The 15,121-nt window shown below is 44.0% G+C and overlaps 1 long non-coding RNA gene across 1 annotated transcript in view; it reads left to right on the forward strand.

The window, feature by feature from the left end:
* Positions 1–471: 471 nt before the first annotated feature.
* LOC122462147 overlaps positions 472–15,121 on the forward strand; it is a 57,550-nt gene continuing 42,900 nt past the window's right edge. Inside the window, exons 1-2 of the long non-coding RNA XR_006284524.1 lie at positions 472–602; positions 7,940–7,995. This is a non-coding gene — a long non-coding RNA (uncharacterized LOC122462147). The remainder of the gene's footprint in view (positions 603–7,939; positions 7,996–15,121) is intronic.

The following is a 15,121-nucleotide window of genomic DNA, read 5'->3' on the forward strand; positions in this document are numbered from 1 at the left end:
TTTTCCTCAGGGTTCTGCACCAGTAGTACCCCCACTCTGGGTCTCCCCAATGGAATTCCCAACCCTCTAAACCCACCTTGCCTCAGTGGCTACTGCAAGTCATCATCTAGCCCCGCTCACTGGGGCAGACTGCAGTCTGTCATGTCCACTCATCATTGGCAAGGGGTTAGGACCAGCTGCCTTTGCCTATCCTCAGGCTGCCCCTCTGTAGCCCCAGTATTTTTTGGCCTTAAACAAGGCCTGCAGCCTGGGGGTTTACCAGACTGGAGCTCCCCAGCCCCCTTTGCCCTTCTCCAGCCCTGCTCTACTTCAGATACCATCCTCTTAGGCAGCTAGCCCTTCCTACTCCAGGACTAGAGTGAGACTCTTCCAGCTTTTGGTCCACAGCCTCTTTTAAGGGCCAGCTGGGCCCTGATTAAGCCAACCACACCTGTGGTCAGCTACATAGTCAGCTTCCCCCAGCTGTTCTTAATCCCTTTTCCGAGCTACAGCTCTCTGCAGGGTTGCTTTTACTATTGGCTCCCCCAAGCAGCCCTCTCCAGGGCCGGAGTGGGGTGACTACCCCGCTACAGTGGCACAATCAGTATTGTCAATATTCACTGGTAAGTACTAGGCGCAGTAAAAACCCAACTTCTAGTTAAATAGAAAGGGGTTTGCCTGCATCAGATGGAAAGAGTTTCAATTTTGGGGGGTAAAAAGAAAATAAATGCTATTATGAACTACCAATTTGTCACATTTAAATATGATTAATTAGGACCATGGCCCTGTGTATATAGCAAGTAAGCAGCTGTGCAAATAGCCACATAGTTATTTGCCCTTGTCAGGTTGCATCAGTCTAAATGAAAATGTGGCCTTCTACTCCTGAGTCGCTCTGCCTGCTGTTGTGCCTTCTGATTCCCTTGCTTGTTCCCATGCTGTTGGACATAAAAGGATAGATGGGAGTCAGCTAGAGGAAACGTTATCCAGATTGAGGACAGCAGCAAGGGCAAGAATCAATAGCCAAACTTTTCCAGACCTTCCACAGATCTGTGTGGATACAATGCTGTTTCCACTGACCTGGACTGGCTGGGTTACTATTAGGAGCAGCATGCTGTTGATAAACTGCTTCCCTCCTATGGGTCTTGAGAGCTCTGTCAGAGAGGAGACAGTAGATAGAGCAGCAAGAGCTATGATGCTTGCAGTGAGGGGAGGCTGGAAGATGGCTGCTATTGTGCAGCTGCAAGGGACTCCACCAGTGGCCACACAATAGCTTCTCGAGAAGCAGGGAAAAGGGTTCATTGCAGATCCACAGGTGTGGCAGATTGTGCCCCTTCCTCACTCGACAACCTGAAACCCCTCCCACCTCCTGGACAATTGCCAGGACACTCTGACACTGGCCAGCAACTTCTGGGCCTCTCTGCTGAAACGCTTTCCAGAATCTGAGCCATAAGAACTGGAGTGGGTTTCTACTTGGAAGGGATTATCCAGCTTCAAGACCCCATTTTAGCAAAGGACCGAAGCACGTGCTTAACTTGAAAGATGTGCTGGAGCCCATTGACTTCAGAAGAACTTAAGAGCATATTTTGAAGTGCTTTCCTGAACAGGGATGCTTTCCTGAATAGTGGCCTGAATGAATAGATCTCAAACTTAAATAAGTTCTAGTAGAGTGGCTACCCATCTTCCACCTAACTATAGCTTTGAACTAAAAGCAGAGAAGTTCAGCTATCACGAAAGTGAGGCTGTTCTTACTGTTTGGGAAGCTGGGGTGTAAGAAAGTGAAAATGTGTATGCTTAACAAAAAAAAAAAAAAAGCATACTGCATCCTTATGTCACATCTAACCACATTTTTTTTTTTTTTAATGTAGAGAATAAAAAATTGCTTAGGTTGGTTATTCATGTCTACAATCTTACAAGTGAATTTTGGGTTATCCAGCCAAAACCAAACAGAATTAAAAACCCAGTATAAAAATCACAAATTGAGTTGATTGGCTACAACTCTCCTTCAGTATCTCAGACATCAGTGATAATTAGGGTCTAATAAATCCTTCAGTATTATCCCACATGCATTCTAGTGTGGAAATATTGCTTAAATTATGAGTTAAATGACCTCAAGTGAGCCATTATATACATGCATAGTGGCAAGAAGGTTCCTTTTTACTTTGCATTCTCAGCCCCTCAGTTACTGTTGCTTGGAGTGTAAAAATATCTGGAATTCCATGAGTTATCCAGTGAAGTCTGTACATTTTCTTTGCTGTACAACTGAATATCCCAGTTTGCTGCAGCTCGGTCCATTTTCTTTTTTATTGGCTGGATATTTTGTTTTTTTCCTCATGTCTCCTTCTTCCAGAGCAGGTTTTTGAATGATAGCATAATGTGAACTGTGGATCATCTGTCCCTGTATTAAGGTGCTTTCATTTGTAGTTAATATAGAAATCACAGGCAGCATAATTTAGATATGGTTTCTGTTTGCTGTAGGCAAGTTGCAGGGGATATAGCCATAACTGCATATTTCAGGGTTCATCAAATGGTCCGAAGAGAGATTTGGGGAAAGCTTGGTAAACTCAGGACCAATTGGGGGCATCTGCAGTCCTCCCCTGCCCAAATTCTGCCCATTCCCCTTGCACAGTGGAAGCATAGCAGAGCATTCTAGAGTAGACTGCCTTGTAGTTAGGGGCAGGAGTTGAGATGCTGAACACTTTTGACTGGTATTAATTTCAGTGGGAGTTGGTTTCTCTCAGCCTTTTCCTGGATTGGTCCTCACTCAGTAGTGAAACCAGATCCAGATGTTTGGAACAGCTCTTCCCAATTACACTGTAAATATTTCAACTTATTGCCACCACTAGTTTTATAAAACTAATGCTATCATGCCAGTTTCACTGGCTTGGGGATCCTCGATCATAGAGTTCAGAGAAGCACTGAATAGCAATATGGATTACCATTTGTTTAGTATTATCTCTTGAGGTCCCTTCCAACCCTACATTTCTATGATTGTGTCTCCAGTTGTACAACTATGTAAACTGGAAGCAAAATGCAAGAATAATCCACCCATAATAAACTCCAAACACAATGTCTGTGTCTACCCTTGCGTACTTGTGCTAATATATCCAAGCAAGGCTACCAATCTTTCAACTCCTCTGGTAAAATTGGGAATGCTAGAGTATACTGGGTTCTAGGCAATCACAGCACTGTGTTGTCTAACCCTCATCACAGCAAGTTTACGCAGTATGGTGATTAAAATTCTAGCAGTTGTCTGGAGTCCTGTCTATGCTGGCACAACTGCTGTTGATATGACCAGTGATAAGTGAAATGGTGGTTAGCAAAAGAGGGAAATTTTATACCACAGGCAAGACTATATTGTCGCATTCTGACCTCCCTTAAACTAGTTTTAGACCATTGTAGCTCCACGTACTGTGAATTACTTCTGACTTATGCCAGTGTAAGTAATTGGAACAAAACTCTTGGATTTATTATACCACCTCAAATGATAGGTGATTACCAGAGCTGAGCAAATAATTTATTTTTCAGTTCAGCAATTTTTCAAAAGAAAACTGAATGTTTAAGTTTACAAAAGAAAAAATTGGGGGGAAAAAAGGTTATTTGAGTCAAACAAAACATTTTGAATGTCAGTTTGAATTGACATTTTCTGCATGGACTGATTTGACATTTTCTAAAATTGTTTTCTGGGGTGTTTTGGAGGGGTTTTTTGTTTGGTTGGTTGGTTTTGAGCAAAATTATTTACCAGATTTGACCCAAATTCTCAAATGGTTCTGGTGCCCCAAAAACGCATATTTTGGTGAACTTACTGTTGGCCAAAATAATTTTGCCTAGCTGTAGTGATAACCACAAAAAAATTAACAGCAGACATGTCAGATTCAGACCAGTTACACTGGATTGACACTGCTGTACCTGAGAGGACAATCAGACTTGGAGGATGTGTAGAATTTTTCAATGTTTCTTGCCATTATTGTTTTTTGTTTAATTTGTTACTCTAAATGCGTCTCAATGAAACAAAATAACATCAAATTACTGATTTATTTGCTAGCATTGTTTTTCCTTACCTTTTTATCAGTCTGTTTAATCTTTGCATAGACTAATTTATCTTCCCCACTTCCATTTTAATTCCTATATCTCACGGTTGGCTACCTTAGTAAAACATTTCCCCCTTTGGGATTTCATAGCCGCTTGATTCAGAATTTCATTTTTATGAAAAACCTTTAAAACATCATGGATAATCAAATGAAATGATGAAATAGTCCCCTAAGGAAAAACATACTTCAATTTGTAAAATATTCCCTCCAGATGTCTTAGAAAATGTTCCCTCTCCTCATGCAATTCCCACTAGGAGTACAACATGCTTTGCATTTATAGATCATTTTACTAAGCGATAGGCATTAGAACTCTTTAAAAACTCCATAATCTTTCATTTGCACTCTGTTTCACCTAAGGGATTTTTGGGGACAGTTACCTTCAGAGATGGGGAGTGGATACAAATCTGTTTTCTACGCAAGGCTAAGTGCTGCTACCTAGAGCCACATTTTCAAAGGCTGCCCTAGATATGCAAATCCGGTAGTTTTACATGCAAATAAGTAGACCGGGACTCACTTTATTTGTGAATATGACTGAGGGGTTGTTCTTGCATATGTTGCCAGTGCAGTTAAGGGGGTTCTTTTGAAAACCTGGCCCACAGACCTTAGCTGCATGGTTGGATGTATGAATGCAAGTGTTTTACATCTGATGCATGTCTTAGAATATAAAGAGTTCAAATAAAGCAGCACGCTATCGAGTGAGACCAAATTAAAACTCTAGAAACAAATGCTGAATCCATGTATTTGTATCTCAGACCTGTATATCAGGCAGAACACTGACTCTGGACACTCCAGAATTTGGCAGTTTGAATTTTAGATGTCAAACTAACCTTTGCAAATATTGTAGAGTATTCAAAGTCAGTGACCAAGTCTGGCCCTTTATAGAATATCATTGATTTGACCTGCAAATTCAGACCCAAAACTCAGACTTGTTCCAATCTGGAGTTTTGGGTTCAGGCCCATCCTTGTCATGTAATAAGCCTGTTCATAAGCTAGGAAGTCAGAAACTACCAAATTAAAGTTCTCATTGTCTCGCTGGCTGCGTACCCTGCAGACACTCTGGGAGCTGCAATGTGGCTATGTAATTCTGATTTTGGTCCAACACAGCTGCCAAGACCCATCTGCTGGACAGGGGCTCTGCCATCTCAAAGTGGCAGATAACAATGTGCTGTGGATTCAGGCCCATTATGGATGAATAAAGTTTAAGCCTCACTTGGACATTTGCATACTTCAGTGGTTCCCAAACTTGTTCAGCCGCTTGTGCAGGGAAAGCCCCTGGCGGGCCAGGCCGGTTTGTTTACCTGCCGCGTCCGCAGGTTTGGCCAATCGCGGCTCCCAGTGGCCGCGGTTCGCTGCTGCAGGCCAATGGGAGCTGCTGGAAGCGGTGCGGGCCGAGGGACGTACTGGCCGCCGCTTCCAGCGGCTCCCATTGGCCTGGAGCAGCGAATCGCGGTCACTGGGAGCCGCGATTGGCCGAACCTGCGGACGCGGCAGGTAAACAAACCGTCCCGGCCCACCAGGGGCTTTCCTTGCACAAGTGGCAGAACAAGTTTGGGAACCAGTGGCATATTTAGTAATTTTAATGTAAAAAGTGAAATTTTGCAAGCTAGCAATACAATAACTTACCTATCCGTGTAAAAACCTAATATCATGCTTTACAAATCAGTGACACAGATGGCCTGGGCCTGAGAGGTCCTGAATGCCCTTATTTCCCACTGACTTGGGCCTACTACCTGTGCCATTGTCATAAGATACCATCTGTGGCATTGACCTGGTTGCACTATGTCCTAAAAAACTTACTGCAGCAGTGTATCATGGTCACCTTTGGGTTTTTAAGGCAACTGTAAGTGTAATATACTTTTTCTTAAGGACTTTTCTAAAGGTAAGATGTCCTGAATAAATGGAGACTGGTCTTGCAATTTAATAAGATGCAGCATGTATAGTTTGTGTACTAACTGGGTTAAAGATACTCAGCTGGTGAAAATCCTCCTATCTCCGTTGACTTCATTGAAGCTAGGCTGATTTTTCCCAGCTGAGGATCTGGTGTAAGTTCATGAGTGACTGGATTCCAACCTAGTGAGTACATAATATACATTTTGTTTAAACAGCCTCCTAAGAATGGGAGTTAGCTTAAGAAACTGCACTAGCTGTAGCCAGTCTCCTGGGGAAATGCTAAAAATTTCTCCCACTTATCTAATCCTGTGCAGAGCAATGCCTTACCATCTAAGGGCCTGACTTGCACTGGTGCTGAGCACCTACTGCTCCCGTGGACCTCAGCTGGTGGTCTGGGTTCTCAGCACCTCGGAAAATCAGGCCTTAACACCATGATACAAACGAACAATTGAATTGTTTGTTTCATCTAGTACAGTAATTTGTCAACTGTAAAATGTAATATCAGCATTGAATATGGAAAGTGAAATAAATATTTTAAGGCTTTGAAGCTAGTTCTGTGAGGCTGAGCACCCTCAACTCCCCCAGGAACACACTGGGATTTGGGAATGTTCAGTACCTCTCAGCATTCGGTCCTAATGGTCCAATCCTGCACAGTGCTGAGCCACTTCTTCTATTGAAGTAAATGGGAATTGAAGGAACTGAGTACCTCACAGGATCTGATCTTAAAAGGATAAATGTGTAGAAGACCACTATGTTTAGAAGCATTTGTGGACACCCCCTAAAAACCACCAATACCCCATGTATGAATGGGGTCCACACGTTCTCTCTAATCATAGAGAGTCATAGAAAGCAATTGGCACTGAAACAGATGTGTGTCTCCCAGAAAGGGCATCCACTAATGTAGTCAGAATATTTAATTTTTACATTCATGAGTGAGAATTCTCATGAAGCCTCAGTGGAGGTTTTATGGGTCTCAGCTCTGCAGTGGATCAAAGCAAGTAACAGACGGCAGAGAGAAAAGGTCCTAATCAACCTCCTCGGCTATCTCTATAAAAGAAAAACAACCCTACAGAAATACAAGTTTGCTGTGTCTGTGAGTGTATATATTAACCTGCGTACTGTAGAGTTGTGAGTAATAGATCTATCTGGGCAGGCATTGGCAGTAGTAGATGAACATAGGATTTTTCTCTAGTGGGAAAGTACAACAGGGGAATTGAAACTGTATTGGTCACGTCCCTAGTACTGAAATGATGCATTTCTGTAGTGGTTCAGCGGCAGGGTTCCTCCCCCTCCGGGTCCGGGGGAGGCCAGTCTGCCTCACTACATCTCTGGACGTCGCTTATCGTGGGGAATTAGCAGCACGGCAAGAGTCTCTAGCTCAGGCCAATAGTCAGGGGCCAATCAACAAACACAGTTAGATAGCCCAAGCCCTCAGGCATGGTGGGGCAATGAGTCTAGAGCTCAGGCCTGCTTCAGGGCTGAGCAGCAAACACAGTTAGATACCCCAGGCCCTCAGGCAGGGCGGGGCAACAAAGGTCAATGAATCATAGAATATCGGGTTGGAAGAGACCTCAGGAGGTCATCTAGTCCAATCCCCTGCTCAAAGCAAGACCAACACCAACTATAAACAGGCCTGTGTTCAGGGCCGAGCAGCAGATACAATTAAGTAGCCCGGGCCCTCATTCAGAATGGGGCAACAGGAGTCTAGAGGTTCAGGCATTCTAGCTCTGACAGATGGCTGACAAACACTGGCTCCTTTGCCTAGAGAGGGGGAGACTGGTACTCCAGGGTTCGGGTGGGATGGGGGGAGCAGGCCCACCCGCTCCACTGTGCCCCGCCCAAGGCTCTAACAGTGGCAGCGGGATTTGCCACTGGGTCAGTGGGGATCCTGCCCACAACACGCTGACATATGCTCAGGCAGTGCTGAAGCCAGACAAGGCCACTTCCTAACTCCCCCTTGGGTTGTACCTGTGTCTGTACAGGGTTGTCCAGATCATCTGGGTAGAAGGCCTGTGTTCTCCAGGACTCCAGAGTACAGGTAAGTCCTTTAAGTTATCTTCACTCCTGGCTGTGGTGCCTCCTGCCTGTCCCTGTTTCTGATTATCACAGACACCGTAGAGTGGAGTTTAAGAGCAGCAGGGATGGGGACAGCTGCCATGCATGCAAAATACCCCCCTGCCCATCTCCTCCAGCTAAAGTGGTCCTTGGCTGGGGCAGATGCTGTGGATCAAATAATCTGTCTAGTGAGTGGTTTCCTTGAAGCTGACAGGCTGCCGCCGGGTCCTGCTCCGGTATAATCCCATAGTGCCCTGTGCTGCAGCCAGCCTTGGGAGATGGCTAAGCAGCTGCCTCTACCCCCTTTACCTGGAGCTGCAGCTAGCAAGAGATGTCAAGAGTAACAAGAAGGGTTTCTTCAGGTATGTTGGCAACAAGAAGAAAGCCAAGGAAAGTGTGGGCCCCTTACTGAATGAGGGAGGCAACCTAGTGACAGAGGATGTGGAAAAAGCTAATGTACTCAATGCTTTTTTTGCCTCTGTTTTCACTAACAAGGTCAGCTCCCAGACTGCTGCGCTGGGCATCACAAAAATGGGGAAGAGATGGCCAGCCCTCTGTGGAAATAGAGGTGGTTAGGGACTATTTAGAAAAGCTGGACGTGCACAAGTCCATGGGGCCGGACGAGTTGCATCCGAGAGTGCTGAAGGAATTGGCGGCTGTGATTGCAGAGCCCTTGGCCATTATCTTTGAAAACTCGTGGCGAACGGGGGAAGTCCCGGATGACTGGAAAAAGGCTAATGTAGTGCCAATCTTTAAAAAAGGGAAGAAGGAGGATCCTGGGAACTACAGGCCAGTCAGCCTCACCTCAGTCCCTGGAAAAATCATGGAGCAGGTCCTCAAAGAATCAATCCTGAAGCACTTACATGAGAGGAAAGTGATCAGGAACAGTCAGCATGGATTCACCAAGGGAAGGTCATGCCTGACTAATCTAATCGCCTTTTATGATGAGATTACTGGTTCTGTGGATGAAGGGAAAGCAGTGGATGTATTGTTTCTTGACTTTAGCAAAGCTTTTGACACGGTCTCCCACAGTATTCTTGTCAGCAAGTTAAGGAAGTATGGGCTGGATGAATGCACTATAAGGTGGGTAGAAAGCTGGCTAGATTGTCGGGCTCAACGGGTAGTGATCAATGGCTCCATGTCTAGTTGGCAGCCGGTGTCAAGTGGAGTGCCCCAGGAGTCAGTCCTGGGGCCGGTTTTGTTCAATATCTTCATAAATGATCTGGAGGATGGTGCGGATTGCACCCTCAGCAAGTTTTCAGATGACACTAAACTGGGAGGAGTGGTAGCTACGCTGGAGGGGAGGGATAGGATACAGAGGGACCTAGACAAATTGGAGGATTGGGCCAAAAGAAATCTGATGAGGTTCAATAAGGATAAGTGCAGGGTCCTGCACTTAGGATGGAAGAATCCAATGCACCGCTACAGACTAGGGACCGAATGGCTAGGCAGCAGTTCTGCGGAAAAGGACCTAGGGGTGACAGTGGACGAGAAGCTGGATATGAGTCAGCAGTGTGCCCTTGTTGCCAAGAAGGCCAATGGCATTTTGGGATGTATAAGTAGGGGCATAGCGAGCAGATCGAGGGACGTGATCGTTCCCCTCTATTCGACACTGGTGAGGCCTCATCTGGAGTACTGTGTCCAGTTTTGGGCCCCACACTACAAGAAGGATGTGGATAAATTGGAGAGAGTCCAGCGAAGGGCAACAAAAATGATTAGGGGTCTAGAGCACATGACTTATGAGGAGAGGCTGAGGGAGCTGGGATTGTTTAGTCTGCAGAAGAGAAGAATGAGGGGGGATTTGATAGCTGCTTTCAACTACCTGAAAGGGGGTTCCAAAGAGGATGGCTCTAGACTGTTCTCAATGGTAGCAGATGACAGAACGAGGAGTAATGGTCTCAAGTTGCAATGGGGGAGGTTTAGATTGGATATTAGGAAAAACTTTTTCACTAAGAGGGTGGTGAAACACTGGAATGCGTTACCTAGGGAGGTGGCAGAATCTCCTTCCTTAGAGGTTTTTAAGGTCAGGCTTGACAAAGCCCTGGCTGGGATGATTTAACTGGGACTTGGTCCTGCTTCAAGCAGGGGGTTGGACTAGATGACCTTCTGGGGTCCCTTCCAACCCTGATATTCTATGATTCTATGATTCTGTCCCATCCACAGACTTCCAGTGGGAAGGTTGAGCATGGCCTGGCTCTGCCCACCAAGGTTCAGTGTGGGGTTCCTCCCTCTCCAGGTCCATGAGAGGCCATTCCACCTCACTACAATTTCCTGTGCTCTTGGGTTTCTGAGTATATATCAAGAGTGCCCAGAGTGCTCCCTTTGGTTGTGGAGTTCATATAAAAACAAATTGTAAATAAATAATACTATTAGTTACACACACGCATCATAGTGTAGGGATGCAGATGCGTATGTGCACGTGCCCACATCCTTTCACACGTTTCCCTCACTGTTCTGCTTTGGCTAGATCTACCACCTTTCAAGAGTTGACTTATTTCAGGTAGTGCCCCCTATCTGTGAATGTACAATCTTCAGTAGATAAATTGACACACACCCTCTCTTCCTAAGCAGATCATGTTTAGTGACAGGTGTGTTATAGGGGAATTGTGGCCTGCAGATCTGGGCATGGAGGAAGCCCCCATGCACAGATTTACCTCTCTTCCATTAAGAAAGGGGTGAATAGGGCAGCTTAAGACAAGGGAGACAGAGGCCCCTGTCAGGGACTCAGGCCAAAGCCACTAGGGTCACTGTATGGGGTAGCTTGAAAGAAGCACAACACCCCTGGTATTTCTGAGTGAAGGTGCATATATAATTCTAGATCAGCCCTACACACAAGATACCAGTTTCTATCAGACATGCCAAACCTGCAGGGAAAAAATGGAGAAATTGGGCTAGTTAAAAACAGTTTCAGTTGGCTTGAGAGTTGCTTGTTGGCTAGCTTTGGCTTGAAGCTTCTTTTTTTTTTTGATCGGCTCCCGGCAAGAAGAGGCAAGCGGGGCAAGGGGGGGAAGCGAGTCAGCAGCGCACAGGAGTCCCAGACTGCATGCCACGGGGATCTAGTCACGGAGTGTTGGTTCTTAGGGATTGGCTTGTTTTGAAATGGGATTAGCTTAATTTTTGGCTCATTGTGAAAGTTAGGGTGCTTATTTACCATGTGACAGCTAGTAACTGTGGTTTCTATATATGGACTTTGGATGCAGTACATTCATCTCTACAGAGCTCTCTGAATAGTTTGTCACACTGACACCTGCCAACAGACATACTTGCTTGATGGTATACTTTTTGCATAGACTTCCCTATATTTAAGGAAAACTGGCAGTTAGTTTTGACTCGAAGTGAGAAGGCTGAACTCTGGTCAGTTACCTAGGTGTAAGTTTGGGAGAGCAGAATGTACCCAGGTTTTGTATTTAAAGAGTTTGCATAATTGCAAAAAAACAAGTTGAAGTAGTATTTGTAGGTATTTAAACTTTTCCCTGCATGCCAACCAGCGTGGTGTGCAAGATCCAAACTCACTTACCTATTCTTGTGTTTGAAGCAGAGTGAAATATAAATAGCAAACAATCAGCATGAGGCATGACAAGTGACTTTTAATAATTTATTATCATACAACTTCCTCTAATAAACAAATGCTTTATTAAGATAGGGGTTTTTTTAAATCCACAACTGAGTGGGGGGTAGATTTTCCAAGAGAAAACATAAGGTCAAAGTCTAATTGTGTGAGTCTTGTAAGGCTATAAAAGGTGCTCTCAACCCCTATTAATCTATAAGAAGGAAAGGCTAAGGATAAGATGCGGAAGGTATTTCCAGAAGGCTGGGATTTTTGTGTCTTCACTATTGCTGAACTAGTCTCTTTGCTGTCTCTCTTCAAAACCTGGTGACTTGTGTCCCAGCAGGTGGGATGGGGGAGGACTGCTCTCCCACTAGGAAATGTTCCAGATAGATGAGCTGAAGGTCAGGTCTACATGACAAATTTATATCAGTATAATCCATACCCATGTGCGACAGATATACCAACCTAACCCTCCACGTGGGCAACACTATGTTGGCTATCATCTCTCACGTAGGCAGATTAACTACACCAATGGGAGAGCTCCATCCCATTGGCATAGGAGTATCTTCACATAAGCACTACAGCAGTGCTGATGCAGCATTTAATGTGTAGATATGCCCTAAATCTAACAATGCCTTGTGTTAGGAGAGGAGAGATAACAAAGTTTGTCACGTTTAGCCTCCTTGTCCCTACTGTGACTAGTGCTGAAAGAAGGTCTTTAGACATCTCTACTGTACTCTACTTAATCACACTGTCAAATGCCATAGAGATTGCAATATGGTTTCAGAACATTTCCAGTGTCTACATCTCATCATTCATGGAAGCTAGAGGGATCTCTCTTCCCACTCAGCAGTATATACAGCAGATTGATCATTCTAGCATCTGAGCACAAACTGAGATGCAACTGAAGTATCTTACAGATTCCGTTAGATGTGATTATTGCCCAGAGATAAAATAGGAAGGGACCTAGGCTCTCAAAGTGCATCCACCACCCTCCCTCAGGGCAGCAGGCCTCCCAGGGAATAGCTAGCCTGTTGTATGGGCACCCTCCCATCCTCACTATATTCCCTTTGGATATTTAAGGTCTCAATCTTCCAGTGCACGATGGGTGTGAGAGACTTTCATGGGATCCAGGAAGGAAAGGCTAAGTCATTGAGTCACTGTTCCCTGCATTCTCTGCCACCCTTTCACTGTACTCATGTGTTCTACCCTCTGAAGGCAGAACTGGCAGGGAGCAATGGGTTAGTAATAGTACTGTCACTATGGTCTGTGTAGCACCTTTAAAACAGAGCAGAAAAGACAGAGATGAATGGCGCTGCATTTGCAGCCCCACCTTGTGATCTCCTTCCCTTGTTTATATGTCTACTTGTTCCCTTCCTAGAGTTGTTGAGTTCATGCTTTCTAAAATGAGAGGCTAGCAGATGAAATCAAAATCACTGTCTTGACTTCTCACCATAAAAGTTGTTCAATCTCAATATGGCTGTTTGAATTCAATCATTCATACAACCTGACACACTTCCCAAAATAAGTCAACTGGCCAATCCTCCAAGGTGATGTCCACCCTCTTCTTCTCTGAAGATCAATAGCAATGGCCCAGCATCTTGCAGGGGAGGACTCAGAGTAAGGGCCTCATCCTCCTGAAAGTGGAAGTGATCACATGTCTTCTCTGGCTATAAGAGAAACCGCTGGTTATTGTCCCTAGTGTTGTTCCCATGTGTCAGGGGTTTCACTATTAATTATATTGCAGAAGCATCTAAGAAATCCAGGTCTCCATTGTGTTAGGAACTATAAAAATACAGGACAAAAAGAGGGTCCCTGCCCCAAAAAGCTTACAAGGTAAGCATAAGACAACAGGTGGGTACAGACAGACAGGATCACGAGATAACAGCTAAGGCTTAATTTAACCATTAATTTAAGGTTTTTCTGTTTCCTGGGCTAGTAGCTTTGTAATCACTGGAGTTCCTACTCCAATTCTGAACTACCCACTCATCAAACCAAAGAAAGTCATGCTTTCTGCGTTTTGGTTTATTAATAAAAAATATTAATCCCAAAATACTACCGGAAGCTCCAGCCTAAGCTTTCCCTTCAGATTTTGCAGCTCCTAGGGTTTGTTCCCCCAAGATCTGCTTGTCCTAAACCCTAGGTTTTTTCCCCATCTCTATGAAGGATGCTCCCACCTCATTTATATCCACGTGTGATAGCATGCCAGCTATGCTAGTGTGTCAGCAGAACCTACTTAACACTTTCCCTGCAGGATCAACAACAACTAACAGGCACTGGTATTTCAGGAGAATACTGCCAGCTTGTTACATGCTTATATTTATCTACAATAGTTCCTCCAGGCAGAATCATTAAGTAGGTTGATCATAGGTGATGCCCAAGATTTGTGATCTCAGAGGCCTTGGATGATCTCTGACTTGAACCTTCACTTCATCTCTGCAGAGTAATTAAAGAAGTGAATGCAGATAATGATGCACATGTAAATATAGTGTCTAAATACTTATCTAGGATTTTGTCGCAGCTTGAAATACATAACTAGCCTGCTGCTTCCAGTTCTTAGCTGCACTATCATTTTATTTAGCTGTTTGGTAATCTCCTATGCTATTTACAGACACTTGGATACTACAGCTCAGCTTCCAAAGTGGTTCTGCTCATTATCATATTAAAGCAGGACAGTCACAAATTGATTTCTTATATCACAACTCCAGTAAAGCTGTGAACATCTAAGGCTATTACTATAATAATCAAAGATCAACATTTTCAACCATGGATTCTTAAAGTCAGATACATATCCATACTTAGACACCTAAATATGGGGCCACTGGAACTGAGCACCTGCAACTTGTTCTTAAAGTTAGAGTGAGTTGTGGGTGCTTAACAACTTTTGTTAATCAGGTACTAAACTTCAGGAACTTCAGTTTGAAAATTTCACCTCAGAGTGTTTTAAAATAAGGGGCTGACAGTGAAAAGCAATTTGAAAATAAGGGGTCAGAGCTGTGATCGGCACTTGAGAAACAAGCATGAGCCCTGAACAAAAATTCATTATGTTCTGAATTAAGAGAAAATGAGCCTGGCAGTTATGCAATAAAAGTTGAGCACCCTAGATTAGTAGAGGGTTTGTTTTGTTAGTCTTTCCCATGTAACTCTCCTGTTAAGTGAGCATTCATAATGGAAAGAGTCTAGAGTATCCTATTGTTTCTGGTCATGCCACACCATCTCTTTACATTGGTCTCTATTCACAGATTCACCCAGCTGAGTGACTAACAAAAACAATAGGTAAAATATATTGTGTACAGCAGAACCAATGTATGTGTGTTGGCAAACAACTACTATAAGCCTAGCTTGACTTCTTAAGCAAAACTATTAATTACATGTTATTGTGCTGTACATTGATGAATTTCTTTGTGGTAGAAGAATTGTGCACATTTCACTTGATATTAAAGCCTTTTCTCTTTGATGGTGGTAATTAAAAAACAAAAACAAAATATAACTGTCAGAACTGAGGGTTGTTTTTTTTTCCTGAGAAGACATAATTTATAAATTAGAAGCAGTATGTCTA

The sequence above is a fragment of the Chelonia mydas genome, chromosome 10, assembly GCF_015237465.2.
Source record: "Chelonia mydas isolate rCheMyd1 chromosome 10, rCheMyd1.pri.v2, whole genome shotgun sequence".
Lineage (NCBI taxonomy): Eukaryota > Metazoa > Chordata > Testudines > Cheloniidae > Chelonia > Chelonia mydas.